The sequence below is a fragment of the Pan paniscus genome, chromosome 3 (assembly GCF_029289425.2).
Source record: "Pan paniscus chromosome 3, NHGRI_mPanPan1-v2.0_pri, whole genome shotgun sequence".
Taxonomy (NCBI): Eukaryota; Metazoa; Chordata; class Mammalia; order Primates; family Hominidae; genus Pan; species Pan paniscus.
The window spans coordinates 9,810,250-9,825,151 of record NC_073252.2 but is presented as its reverse complement, the minus strand read 5'-3'; the positions used below and the strand labels follow the sequence as shown (position 1 = coordinate 9,825,151).

General features: G+C 42.8%; 2 pseudogenes; one reads left to right on the top strand and one right to left on the bottom strand.

The window, feature by feature from the left end:
* Positions 1-8: 8 nt before the first annotated feature.
* On the bottom strand, positions 9-10,410 carry LOC129397569 (small ribosomal subunit protein eS1-like; annotated as a pseudogene).
* A 165-nt stretch (positions 10,411-10,575) lies between these two features.
* Positions 10,576-13,644, top strand: LOC129397570 (small ribosomal subunit protein eS24-like; annotated as a pseudogene).
* Positions 13,645-14,902: the final 1,258 nt, after the last annotated feature.

Below are 14,902 nucleotides of genomic sequence, written 5' to 3'. Positions count from 1 at the left end.
CTCTTCAGGGAGGTGATGCAAGGGCATCTGAGATCTTTGGAAGCCCAATTCTGGCCTCTGTTTGGGGTGGGCTGAGAGTGGGAACTAGACTCTCTTTTCCAAGTGCCATGTTTATCTTGTTCATCATTATATTATCTCCAATGCCTGGCACATAGTAGGCACTACAGACTGACACATAGTAGGTGCTATTAGTGTCTGTATAATGGGACTCTTGAGGTTGAAGCTATTAGCAGAAACCTGCCAAGCAAAAGGATGGAAAACTGACCAAAAACAACAACAACAAAAAAGTGAAAACAATCGTGGCTTTGAGCTCTAAACACACAAGGCACTAGCCCAAGTCTGGGCAATTTTAATACAACAGCCACTTTGCCCCCAAACAAACTGGCACTGGAAACCTCCCTCTGCCTCTTAAAGAGAACCAGTTTCTCTTTCTCTAAGTGGTCAGCATTTCTCCCTGGTGGCAGTACCCAGCACACTGCCACAAGCAAAGGACTGCAGCCAGGAGCCAAGAGCTTGATAGATTAAAGAATAGATTTTATAGGGAAAAACAAAGTAACATCCACATAAATCTGGAACTACCACCACTTTCCAGAGGCCCAATCCCATTTGTGGAGTCTCTTGCGTGTCAAGCACCTTGCAGTCAGCTCAACTACACACTTTTGGCATTCGTTTCAGAGAAGAGTGAAAGATATCTGCAAAATAAAGGAACCAGGGCTCAGAATTCCCAGAGCAATCCATGACAGAGGAGGTGAGTAGAAAAGGGAAGGGTGAAGTCAAAGGAGAGAAGTCAATGAGTTGGCCAACACCAAGCAAGGACCATGAGACCCTCTCCTCGGCCCCAAATCTCAAATGAAGTCAACAAAACCCATCAATGCTTGGTGTAAATGTTGTATGCTCCTGGAAATGAAAGCAGGGGCCACATTTCAGGTCAGTAGGGTTGGGGATAGAGGCAGCGGTCATGGACTTGTGGGCCCTGGAGGTTGGGATGATTCTGAGACATTGAATCCCTACACTGATCTCAGTAGTAATCTCAGGTAGGGCTTCAACATTCGTGGACCAAGGACTCTGCGGGCCTGAGAGCAACAGCCTTGGTGCATGTCCCAGCTCCATCAATCCCAACTGGGGCTTTGAACAAGTTACTTATTTTTTTAACTAACATTATTTTAATTGACAAATCATAATTGTACACATTTATGTGATGTTTTGATATGTGTATACAATATGGAATGATTAGATCAAACTAATTAACACGTCCATCCCCTAATTTACTGACAATTTTTATGATGAGACATTTGAAATGTACCCACTTAGTTATTTTGAAAGACACATTATTATTGACTATAGTCACGCTGCTGTGCTATAGATTTCAAAGCATATAATCCAGCAACCCAACTTCTGGGTGTAGACCAAAAAAGATCGAAGTCAATATGTCGAAGGGATCCCTACATTCCTATGTTCACTGCAGCTCTATTCACAATACCCAAGATATAGAATCAACCTAAGAGTCCATCAGTGGATGAAAGGATAAAGCAAATGTACTATATACACACAACGGAATACTATTAAACCTCAGAAAAGGAAGAAATCCTGTCATTTTCAACAACATAGATGAACTTGAAAGACATTTGTGTTAAGTGAAATAAGCCAGGCACAGAAAGACAAATACTGCATGATTTTACTTATATGTGGAATCTAAAAAAGTTGAACTCACAGAAATAGAGAGTAGGACAGTGGTTATCAGGGGCTGGGGTGGAGGAAAGGTAGGGGATAGGAGACACTGGTCAAAGGGTACAAAGTTTCCAATAGGAAGAATAAGTTTTGAACAAGCTAAACTCCTCTGAAAGCTCAGTTCCTCATCTGTAGAGCAGGGACACATCATTAACCTTCTAAGGATGTTGCTGTGAGAGTAAGAGATGATGTTCAGCACAATACCTAACGCACAGTCAGGTCTCCTTAAGCTTGAACCTGCATTGCCATGACCTCTACATCACAGGGCAGAAAGGCTCACAGCCAGTGTCTCAGTTCCCAGTGAAAAGTGGATCCCAGATCAGGCTGAACAGCAGGATCCCTAGGGGATACCCAGCCCTACTGAGTCAGAATCACTAGAGGTAGAGCCTGGGTATGTATGTACGTGTATGTGTGTATGTGTATGTGTGTGTGTGTGTGTGTGTGTGTGTGAGTGTGCATGTATGTAGGTATGTATGTATAAGAGACAGGGTCTTGCTCTGCAGTCCAGGCTGGAGTGCAGTGTCACAATCATACTTCACTGCAGCCTCAAATTACTCCTGGCCTCAAGCCATCCTCCCACCTCAGCCTTCAGAGTAGCTGAGACTACAGGCGCATGCCACCAAGCCCCGGTACTTTTTTTTTTCTTTTTTCTTTTTGGAAAGTCTCACTCTGTTGCCCAGGCTGGAGTGCAATGGTGCATTCTTGGCTCACTGCAACTTCTGTCTCCCGGGTTCAAGTGATTCTCGTGCCTCAGCCTCCTGAGTAGCTAGGATTACAGGCATGCGCCACCACACCAGGCTAATTTTGCATTTTTCATTGTTGTTTCTTGTTTGTTTTTCACAAATAGGACTTTTTATTTGCCACTGTTTTAAGTCTGAACTTTAAACAGATTCTTGGACAGGTGGTTCATATCCATCAGCTCATTCAACTTTAGCATGTGTCTCATCCCTAGGGGGTTTTCCAGAACTACTACCGTCACCACGAAGCTCCATGCCTTTCAAACCCAGGGTTCTCCAGCATTTTTACTTTTCTAATGAAGACATCATGGAGAGGATAGATTGGCAAACCTTTTCTACATCTTTTCCAATATTGTCTGGAATCATTTTATTGACCACTTCTTTCAAGTCATTTGCCGCACCTCTCAGGTCATGATTTCCATCATCTTCTGGATTTGGGGGACTGTTGGTGCTGAGCATAAGAGGTCTTCAGTATCTGATTGTTGTGTTTTTTAGTAAAACCAACACAAAACAGATGAAAGAAGTAACCATCGGTAGTCTTGACATCAACATGAGCTTCAGTCATTGTTGAACATTTTTCAACCATGGAACATATTTTGTCACAGGTAAGACCCATGGCATAGAAGTTAGTCAGGCAGTTTTTGCCCTGAACATCTTCAGTAATCAGCTTGAATTTTCTACATGCAACTTCATCATTCTGCAAATCAGCAAGACTCACTTCAAACGCAAGACCCTTGAGACCATCAGATGCAATTTGGGTTCCTTGGGTCCTGGTGACCAAGTGTTTCCCATATTTCTTATATTGAACATAGCAGGTACTTTCACATCATACTGATCTTTCTTAGAGAATGGACCAACGAATTTCTTCTTAACTCCCTTTTTGCCACCTTTCATAAGGCACTTGTTCTTAACAACCGCCATGGTGCTGCTCAGAGTACCAAAAGGCTAAATTTTGTATTTTTGGTAGAGACAGGGCTTCACCATGTTGGCCAGGCTGGTCTTCAACTCCTGACGTCAGGTGATCTGCTCGCCTCAGCCTCCCAAAGTGCTGGGATTACAGGTGTGAGCCACTGCACCCAGCTGCTATTTATTTTTTCTTTTTTTGTAGAGACAGGGTCTTGCCATGTTGCCAAGGCTGGCCTGGAACTCCAGGCCTCAAGCAATCCTCCCACCAAAGCCTTCCAAAGGACTGGGATTTCAGGTGTGAGCCACCATGCCCAGCCTGAAATCTATTTTTAAAGCCAATCAAGCGTTGAATAAAATTGCAACTTGGGCTGTTTTATCTTTGCATTTTTTACATTTCAATGGTTTTTAATATATTCAGAGATATACACAAACGTTACCACTCAATTTTAGAACATTTCATGACCTCAAAAAGAAACCTCATACCCTTTAGCTCACACCCCCTATCCTCCCATGCTCCTACCAGCCCTAAGCAACCACTAATCGACTTCCTATTTCTATAGAGTTCCATCTGAATGAAATCATGTAGAATGTGATCTTTCATCTGTTTTGAAGGTTCATCCACGCTGTAGCATATGTGCTTTGCTACTTTTTGTGATCAAATAATATTTCACCATGTGGGTAGACAACATTCGGTGTATCTCTTCATCTGGTGATGGGCATTTGGATTAATTCCCTCTTTGGGTTATTAGGAGTGATGCTACTGTAATTATTCATTTACAAGTTTTTGGGTGGACCTGTGCTTTCATTTTTGAATATGAAAAACTGGCACATTTCCAAGGAAGACATACAAGTGGCCAATAAGCACATGAAAAGATGCTCAATGAAATACATCATCAGGGAAACAGAAATCAAAACCACAATGAGATACCACATCATACCCATAAGGTTGGCTAGAATCGAAGATACTGAAAATTGGCCTGGTGCGGTGGCTCATGCCTGTAATCCCAGAACTTTGGGAGACCAAGGAGGGCGGATCACCTGAGGCCAGGAGTTTGAGACCAGCCTGGCCAACATGGTGAAACCCTGTCTCTAATAAAAAAAATAAAAAAATTAGCCAGGCCTGGTGGCAGGTGCCTATAATCCCAGCTACTCAGGAGGCTGAGGCAGGAGAGTAAGTTGAATCTGGGAGGCAGAGGTTGCAGTGAGCCGAGATTGTGCCACTGCACTCCAGCCTGGGCGACAGAGCAAGACTTCATTTAAAAAAAACAAAACAAAACAAAACAAAAAAACAGAAAATAACAAGTGTTGGTGAGGATGCAGAGAAACTAGAACCTTCATACACTGCTGGTGGGAATTAAAATGGTGCAGCCACTGTGAGAAACACTTTAACAACTTCCCAAACAATTCTACATAGAGTTACCAAATGACCCAGCAATTGTACTCCTAGGTATAGGCCCAACTTGGGCTCTTTCAATCTATGGAAAATGAACTATGGGTACTTGGCAAGAACAAAGAGGGAGAGAGGTGGAAATGCTGCCATGAGGGCGCATTGATTGGTCTCTAGTACACAGGGCTCCTACTGCAAATGGCCTCTAAGTGACTTCATCAGTTGCTCATAAAAAAAAATCACCCTCTGCTCCAATCGTGGAGGAAGAAGTGTGGATTGGACCTGGTGAGCCACGGTAAGACTGACTGCTAAACTGTATGAGTGATGAGGGGATTTGCACGTATAATCTTGACTGTACTAGATTTTTATTTTATCCACTGTCTTTGAAAACCTAACTCTTGACTAAGAACTGACTTTCCTGTACTTGTTTTTGACTCTAAGTAAATTTCCAATTCCACATAGTCCAGAGATGATGTGCTGAGAAACCTCTCAAAGGAAAAATGCTAAGAATACAGGCATAGTTATTCGGCAAATTTTGCAGAATTAACACAAATTGCACTTGCAGGTACGAAGCACAAAACATTTTCACGGGTAAAGAAAAAAGTGTTCTTCATTCTAGTAGACGCTGCAGGATGAAGCCAATCAAGGTTCTTGCCCAGCCAGACCTTGGGCTCTTACCAAATTTGTGTTAGAGTCAACTCTGATGGAGTCTGTATCTCAGTCATCTTTTTTTTTGACATGGAATCTCGCTCTGTCTCCCAGGCTGCAATGCAGCGGTGTGATCTCAGCTCACTGCAACATCTGCCTCCTGGGTTTAAGCGATTCTCCTGCCTCAGCTTCACAAGTAGCTGGGACTACATGTGCATGTCACCATGCCCGACTAATTTTTGTATTTTTAGTAGAGACGTCTCATCATGTTGGCCCGGCTGTACTCAAACTCCTGACCTCAAGTGATCCACCTGCCTTGGCCTCCCAAAGTGCTGGGATTACAGGCATGAGCCACCATGCCCGACCTTAGTCATCTTTTTATCCTCCACACCTGGCAAGTTCTAGACACACTGTGGTTCCATACAAGTTTGTTGAATAAATAGGAGACATATAGAAAGTGGGAACTCTGGAAGTAGAGAAGATTCCAGAAATTGTGCATATTTCCCAGAGACTGTGGCCAAATTCCTCAGTCCTGCCAGAGTTTCTCTATCTCAACTGAAACCTAACATGTGGGCCCAGGTGCAGTGGCTCACACCTGTAATCCCAACACTTTAGGAGGCTGAGGTGGGCAGATCACTTGAGACCAGGAGTTCAAGACCAGCCTGGCCAACATGGTGAAACCCCGTCTCTACTAAAAATACAAAAATTAGCCAGGCATGGTGGTGTGCACCTGTAGTCCCAGCTACTTGGGTGGCTGAGGAACAAGCATTGCTTGAACCCAGGAGGTGGAGGTTGCAGTGAGTCACGATTATGCCACTGTACTCTAGTCTGGGCAATAAAGCAAGACTGTCTCAAAAGAAAAAAAAAAACCCTTATGTGTGGGCCTTGTTACAGAATTAATATTTATATGGACAATATGTACATGGGTGTATGTTAAAGGCATGAGTCATCCACAAGATTTTAGCAAAGTCCATTTAGAAAGCTCAATGCTTTGGGCTTCCACTTGCTTTGCTGCCTCTGTCCTCAGAAGGAGGCTTCATACTTCCATGTAACCAGCAAATCCTTTAGGCAGAGATGTACACAACACACTCCTCTCCTTGGCTATGACACCTTGAAAGGGTCCTCTTGGTGGCCCCTGGTGCTCATTTCAGAGTAGTTCAAATTAAGGTGATCAGCTTTCATGCCAATCACTCTACAAATCACTCCTATTATGACCAATTTTTCTAAATGCTTTATTGAATTATTACTTAAAGAAATGTGCACATAGAAGAGGTCAACACAGTACTTTTCTTACAAACTGAACATACTGGCCAGGCGCAGTGGCTCATGCCTGTCATCCCAGCATTTTGGGAGGCTGAGGTGAGCAGATTACTTGAGCCCAGGAGCTCAAGACCAGCCTGGGCAACATAGTGAGACCCCCCCTTCTCTACAAAAAATAAATAAATACAAAAATTAGGCAGCAGTGATGGCACATGCCTGTAGTTCCAGCTACTCAGGAGGGCTGAGGTGGGAGGACTGCTTGAGCCCAGGAGGCAGAGGCTGCAGTGAGCCATGACGGTGCCACTGTGCTCCAGCCTGGGTGACAGAGCAAGATCCTGCCTCAAAAACAACAACAACAACAACAACAACAAAAACACATCTCCATATTACCGAGAACCAATTCAAGAAACAAAATATTACAGCCCCTTCCAGGATATTCCTGGGATCTCCTCCATCTCTACAAACCCCTGACTACAAACAGCCTCCACCTATTTCACCTGACCATTGTACTTTATGAAAGCAGCAGTTCTCAGATGGGGGCTATTCTGCCCCCTGGGGACATTAGGCAATATCTGGAGACACTGGGGGTTGTGTCTACTTGGGGGGAGTTGTGTTACTGCGTCCAGTGAGTCCAGGGATGCCGCTCAACATCCTAAAATGCACAGGGAACCCCCACACACACAACAGAGAAATTGCTGAGCCGAAATGTCAGCAGCGTCACAGCTGACACCCTGACATACACAGAATCACACAGTATCTGCTCTTTCGTGCTCAGGATCTCTTTCATTCTAATCATTTCATAGGAAACAGAAATGTCATTTGCAGGCAGGTAGAGTCCAAAACAAAGAAAATCCAGAGTTTTTTTTTTTTTTTTTTTTTTTTTTTTTAATCAGCCTGGTGCCTTTAGAGCTAGGATTTGGTTTCCATTCCTTCTGTCTCATTTTCAAGTGATTTTTCTTCAAATGGCATCTGCTGGGCTCAACACCCAGAGATTCCCACAAAGCTGAGATTCACATGGGAATTTTGTACACACCCACACAGGTATACACTGCCATTTACATGCAGACATCCCCCCACAGATACACACATTCAGAGACCAAGACAGAAAGCAAACTCCACCATAAAAGCACAGTCCCCCAAAAAGGAGAAATGCACCATTCACTCCAGGGAGGTACCTATTGGTTTAATTCAGCCTCTGATAGGCTGTTGCCAAGCCCGCTCTGAAAGTCTTCCCCTCTAGGAAAGAGAGATGAATTTTTTCTTTACTCAAGAATATAGATCTAAAAAAAACAAACACTTCTGCATCTCAAAGCAGGCTCTACCTCCTCAGCTACACATATTGATCAGCATTTTATTGTCAATTTTCTTTTGTTTGGACTGGAGAAAAATATAATCTAATTATGTTCTTACTGACAGTTGGGAATCAGTCACACTAAATCCAATTCTCTGGGTTCTCATGATTAAGGTGTTTAATTTGGGGGAAAACAAAGCAAAAGCATTGGCCGTGTTTTAATATAATTAGTAGAGAATATATCTAAGGGGTTCAAGTATCACTGTAGCAAGCAGCTCATTCTGCAGTAAAAGGGGGATTCTGACACTAGGATTCAGTTAGGTTGGTTCATGGCTGCACCATTTTATGAATGTCTCTTCAAGATTCCATGGAATGTGGAATGGGAAAGACTGAAATAGTGCAAGTCTTGGCTAAGCTTCTATCAAGGGGTGTTAGGAGCTGATAAAATAACCTGGTCTTTACAGACATCCCACACTGTAGGTCTCTAAGCTACAGATTCTCAGATTTTTCTATTTTATAAACCAGTAAAAATATTTTTTTTAATTTGAGAACCAACATAAAGTTGCTATTTTTTTTTGTAAGAAGGAAATTTTTTAAACTACCAGTTTTGTACACACACACACACACACACAAACACGACACACACATACAGAAATTACACCATGATTGGTCAGAATAGGTTAGGTTTTGCTGCAATAACAAACAATTCCTAAGTCTTGGCAACTTCAAACATCAGAAGTTGTTTTCCTCACTCATGCTACATCTGCAGGGAGGTGTGGGGTGCTCTGTTTTCCATCAAACTTGCCCTAAGACTAAGGCTAATGGGGGTTGCATTACCTCGAGTATCACCAAGCAGGGAACAGAGGGAGAAGAATGCTAGAGAGCCCTGTACTAAGAATTAAATTCTCCAGGCTAGAAGTCTCACACTGCACCTCTGCCCCCAGCCTCTTGGCCAATACTAGCCACATCCCCTTCCCCACCACAGGGCAATGCATGAAGTCAGGAGAATTGAATACATCACAAATTTCTACCCCATGGCATTTCATAAAAGAGAAAACATGCAAATACAAATATGTTTTAATAGAATAGAATATATACATTTTTAGAATAAAGAACAATCCTCCAAAAAGGACAGCTGGTGGTCTCTCACCAATGGGCACACTTCTCTGATATTTTCTCTGTTTTTCCATTTTATCCTTGACCTACGAACATTTTATACAGATGGTCCAAAGAACACCATGTGGGGACCACTGCTCTAATCAGGTGATGAAAATGGCCCCAAGAACAGAGTACAGTCTCTTTAGCAAAGACCCAGCAGGGCCAGGGTGACCATGTTCTCACCATCAATGTGCAGACATCCACCTGCAGCATCCTCACATCCCAACATCAAACAGTGGCTCTTTATAGCTTGATTCTAATGCCACTTGATCTTCATCATCACTGTAAAGCTCTCTGGCCCCAAGATCTAACATCGCCACTCTAGCTACATCCTGTAACTGTTCAACTCTCCTGCCTCCTCATCCCTCTAAACTTCTCTTCACAACCTCATGTTTCTTTCTTGCTTTACGTTCCTGTTCAGCCTGGACCTTACAGTCACCTTCTTTTTGTAATGTGCTCCTGAACTCGTTCTTCCGTTCCTTCAACCACACCCACCTGGAAAATCTCCATACCCCACTGATGACTTGCCTCGCAACTGCCCAAGGGCTGCTGAATGATACTGGAAAGAATCACAACATGGATCTGGTAGTTCCGCTAAATAATCTCACCATCCAACTCTAGGGTAGACTTCACTTCTCTTCAGCAATATTTTTAAGCATCACAAATAAATTCCAAACCATATTTGCTAGAACAACTGACTTTAAACCTCTTCCGTATCTCAAAGCCCCCCAAACCTAGGGGTTTCAGAGCCCAGAGTTGAGTTCTTTCAACTCACTTCCATCTCACCCCTAGATCACTGTATCTTGACCCTCTTCCTCTGCCTTTCCCATCTTATAAGGAGAAGCATCATTCTCCTTTCCCAAGCTACCTTCTCCACTTGTGCCTCATTTGAGACCTCCCTTTATCACCCATTCCCTTGGAATTCCCATGACTCACCAACTTCACACTCCTCATTTCACTTATAAATATTTTCACCCTGTATGTGCCAGGCGTTTAACACATAATCACGCTTAAGTCTCCACATGCTAACAAGAAAAACCTTGATTACCCGGCTATGCCCTCAAGTCATTACCCTCCCCGCTCCTTTCCTGTGTTCCCAAACTTTGCTGATCTTCATCAATCCCTCTGATGCAGATGGCTCCGAAGTTTGCATCCTATTAGTTTGGTGCAAAAGTAATTGCGGATTTTGCCATTAAAAGTAATGGCAAAAACAGCAATTATTTTTGTACCAGCCTAGTATCTTTTCTCCTTCTAACAAAGTTTGTCCCTGATCCATCTCTTCACCTATAACTACCTCCTCCATGCAGTTGATTCCCAGATCTGTATTATTCTACTGAAAGTCCATTCCCCAACTTTCTCAGCCAGAATAACAGAAGCCCAATTAGAATTCATGCTACCAGTTTACCACCACCACCACCACCACCACCACCATCACCGTCGCCCTGCCATTGTTAGCAAAACCATCTCTTGAGTGGAGCTCAAAGATTTGTAATCTCCCACTTCCCAGAAAGATAACTTCAGACTCAACCTAGAAGTAAAGATCCTCCAGATATGGCCTCAATTACCCTCCAACCCATGTCCCCAGTGCATCCCTTTGATGTCCCCTTCAGTGGAGTTAAAATTGTGTGTTTTTCTTTTCACATGCTCCTGGTGTTCTTCCACAGATACGATTTTCACCTCTTGAATATTTTCAAGGATTCTCCATGCTACACACAGTGAAATCCAAACTCCCCATCAGGACCCCAGTCTTCCCAAACCCTCTTTGCATTTTTCTGCCTGCATGCTTTTCCTTGGGTCATCCTCTTCTCTAATATAACCTTGTGTATTACTCTAGGTTCTCCAGAGAAAGAGCAGAGAGATAGAGGTAGAGCTATACACATAGAGAGAGACAGATTGATTAGTTGTAAGGGATGGCTCACATGGTTATGGAGGCTAAGGAGTCCTGGAGTCTGCAGCCAGCAAGCTGGGGACCCAGGACAGCCAATGATATAGTTCCAACTCGAGTCCACATCTACACTCAGGAGAAGATTGATGTCCCACCTCAAATATAATCAGGTAAAAAGAGCAAATTCTCCGTGACTCTACCTTTTTGTTTTGTTCAGGTCTTCGGTGGATTGGATGAGGCTCACCCACACTGGGGAGGAAAATCTGCTTTATTCAGTCTAGCAATTAAATGTTATCCTCATCCAGAATACCACAGAGACACACCCAGAATAATGTCTAGCCAAATATCTGGGCACCCCACAACCCAGTCAAATTGATACATAACACTAACCATCATGTCTTGCTTCTACTCTCTCGCCATTACTGCATGGCCAAATCCTTCCTTTATTTCAAGGCTTAGTTCAAATGTTACCTCTTAACTAAGCCTTCCCTGCTAGCCTCAAATATTAATAGAATTGGTTTCTCCCTTCTCTGATGTCTCAAAATACTTTGTGTGTTTCTCTTTTACTGTATTTACTACAAACTCCCTTATAAATCAAGACAGTGATTCTCAGACAAATTATCAAAAGAGTATAAAAGAAGTCTTCTTTGAGTGTGAAATATCTCATGGAATATAGCACATGGCCTCTTCATGAAGAAACTACTGGGATAGAAGAAGACAAGCTGGAAGAGGACAGGGAAAGGGGGTTAGTACAAAGCACAATGAGGCTGGGCTCATACAGTGGCTCACACCTGTAATCCCAGCACTTTGGGAGGCCAAGGTCAGCGGATCACGAGGTCAGGAGATCGAGACCATCCTGGCTAACACGGTGAAACCCCGTCTCTACTGAAAATACAAAAAAAGTTAGCGAGGCATGGAGGTGGGCACCTGTAGTCCCAGCTACTCAGGAGGCTGAGGCAGGAGAATGGTGTGAACCCAGGAAGCAGAGCTTGCAGTGGGCCGAGATCACACCACTGCACTCAAGCCTGGGTGACAGAGAAAGACTCCCTCTCAAAAAAAAAAAAGAAAGAAAGAAAAAGAAAGAAAGCACAATGAAATGTCAGTGGATGGGTGCCTGTAATTTCTAAGGGAAATAGAGTATAATCCAAGAATTTTATAGCCAGCTAAATTTTTACCCAATCAAAATAGGCAAAAGACACTATCACATGTTCAAGAACTTAAAGAATACAGTATTTCTGAGCCCTTTTTTTAAAAAAAAATCTCCATAATAAAATTTAGTCAGCCAGGAAATTAAAAAATAAGCAACTTGTGAATTGAATGACCATGACAAAAGGCTAGTGATGAGAGGTGAATCCATTTAAAAATAGGACTATGATTGCAGAACAGAAAGAAAAGGTGGTCAACCTCAACAATATAAAACAACCTAGAAATAACTAGTTTCCAGAGGTAAAGGGAGGGACTGTAGGAAGTAGAAGTGCTAATGCCCTTTATTAAGTCAATTAATCAGGTCTAAAATTGAAACGTGGTTTTAAATATATAACTTCTTGTTTATTTTCCTCCCTAACTACCTGAGGATCAACCACCATGATGAATGACACAGTAACTATCTGGACCAGGAAGTTCATGACCAATCGACCACTCCAGAGGAAACAAATGGTCACCAATGTCCTTCACCCCGGGAAGGCAACAAACTGTCCAAGACCACAATGGATGTCATCTTCATTTTAATAGTTGGACTCAGAACCCATTTTGGTGGTTGTTAAACAATGGGCTTTGGCATGCTATCTGGTTCTTTGAACTATGCAAAGAAAAATAAACTCAAACATAGACTTGCAAGACACGGCTGGCATGAGAAGAAGATGACCTCAAGAAAACAGCAAAAGGAATGCAAGGGCAGAATGAAGTCAAGAGACTGCAAAGGCCAATGTCAGTGCTGGCAAAAAGCAAAAGGAGTAAAGATTTTGCAATGACTTTATTTGCAGTGACTGTACAAATTTTTCATGAGATGATCACTCAACTGTAAGGACTTCTACATATATATAAAACATCTTAACATTTTTCATCATCTTTGATTTCTTAGATGTTCTAGAAACTGATTTTTAGTAGGAAAAACTACATTTATCTGAGTTGACCAGTTCCTTCAGTTTCACTTCCATTTCTTTTTCTTCTGATAAATTTACCCAGCATTCAATTTGCTACTTCTTGTTTTTAAAATCTCATTTTGTGTGATCAGAAGTGTCTGTTCATGTCTCTAGCCATCTTTGGGCATAGCAAGGAATGCTGTTCATTTAATATTAGGAGGTTTATTTCTTGGGGTCGTGAGATTTGGGGTGATTTCTCTCCCTTTTTGTACTTTTCTGTATTCAGTAATTTTTTGAGACAATGTCACCAATGTCCTTCATATTAATATTTGGACTCAGAACCCATTTTGGTGGTGGTTAAACAATCGTCACCCACATTGGAGTGCGGTGGTATGATCTCAGCTCACCAAACCTCCGCCTCCCAGGCTTAAGCGATTCTCCTGCCTCAGCTTCCCCTGTAGCTGGGATTACAGGCGTGCACCACTACCGCCTGGCTAATTTTTATATTTTTAGTACAGATGGGGTTTCACCTTCTTGGCCAGGCTGGTCTTGAACTCCTGACCTCAAATGATCCACCCGCCTTGGCCACCCAAAGTGCTAGGATTACATGTGTGAGCCACCATGCCCAGCCTTTTCTGTATTAAATTTTTTAAAACACAACATTTAAAATAATCAAGTCATTCTTTTTGAATCTACTTTGTATTTTAGGTATCCAAATATTCACCTATTCTCTCTTATGTGATGACAAACTTGTTGAAATGTCATTTCATTTTGTGGCTCCAGCCCCACGGATTCTGACTCTGATTCTAAAGGGCCTGCATGCAGAGTGAGCAAGCCGCCTGGATGATTATCTTACAGGTGTTTTAAGGGCAGGAGTTTGAGACACCCTGATGCAAAAGAATGAACCCTCAAGGAAGTTGGCTGTACATGTATTTTCCTTCCTAGCACAGGAAAAGACAGAAAGATTATCCAATCGGTACCACTCATAGCACCTGATTATATGTGTGTAAGGAATTCAGAAATGGTTTGATCAAGGCTGAAGACCTAAAAAGAGGCTCTTCTCTTGGACACCAAGTCCCCATCTCATGCGTGGTTGAGTTAGTAGAAACTGAGGATGATGCCTCTTCCTCCAGCATTGGTATCCCATAGTTTCTGTTGTTCAGTAGATGAAGTACCTCCATCCCCCAACATCCTCAAACTCTATCCCTGTTTCCTCACATACACTTTTTTTTTTTTTTTTTGAGACAGAGTCTCGCTCTGTCACCCAGGCTGGAGTGCAGTGCAATGGTGCAACCTCAGCTCACTGCAACCTCCACCTCCCAGGTTCAAGCGATTCTCCTGCCTCAGCCTCCTTAGTAGCTGGGATTACAGGCATGCATCATCATGCCTGGCTAATTTTTGTATTTTTAGTACAGACAGGGTTTCACTACGTTGGCCACGCTGGTCTCAAACTCCTGGCCTCAAGTGATCTGACCACCTCAGCCTTCCAAGTGCTAAGATTACAGATGTGAGCCACCGCGCCCAGCCTCCTCACTTACACTTTTACAGAAGATCTGATCATACTCTCTCCGCAGAAGTCAGAATGGCCCCCACGTGGTGTTAAACGGGAGTGAAAACTTGAGTTCAGTCAACTGAGGGTGACAGAGAAACATTTCCCCCAAAATGCTTTTGGCAGCTCTGCTGATCCATAACCTGGCTCCATTTCAGGGCAAGACCTCCACTTAAGCTGCACTGGCTTCCACTAGAGTAAATCACATTAACTCATGGCAAACAAAACTGAAGGGCAAAAAGTTTCTTTTTAAAATGATTTTTTTCACTCAC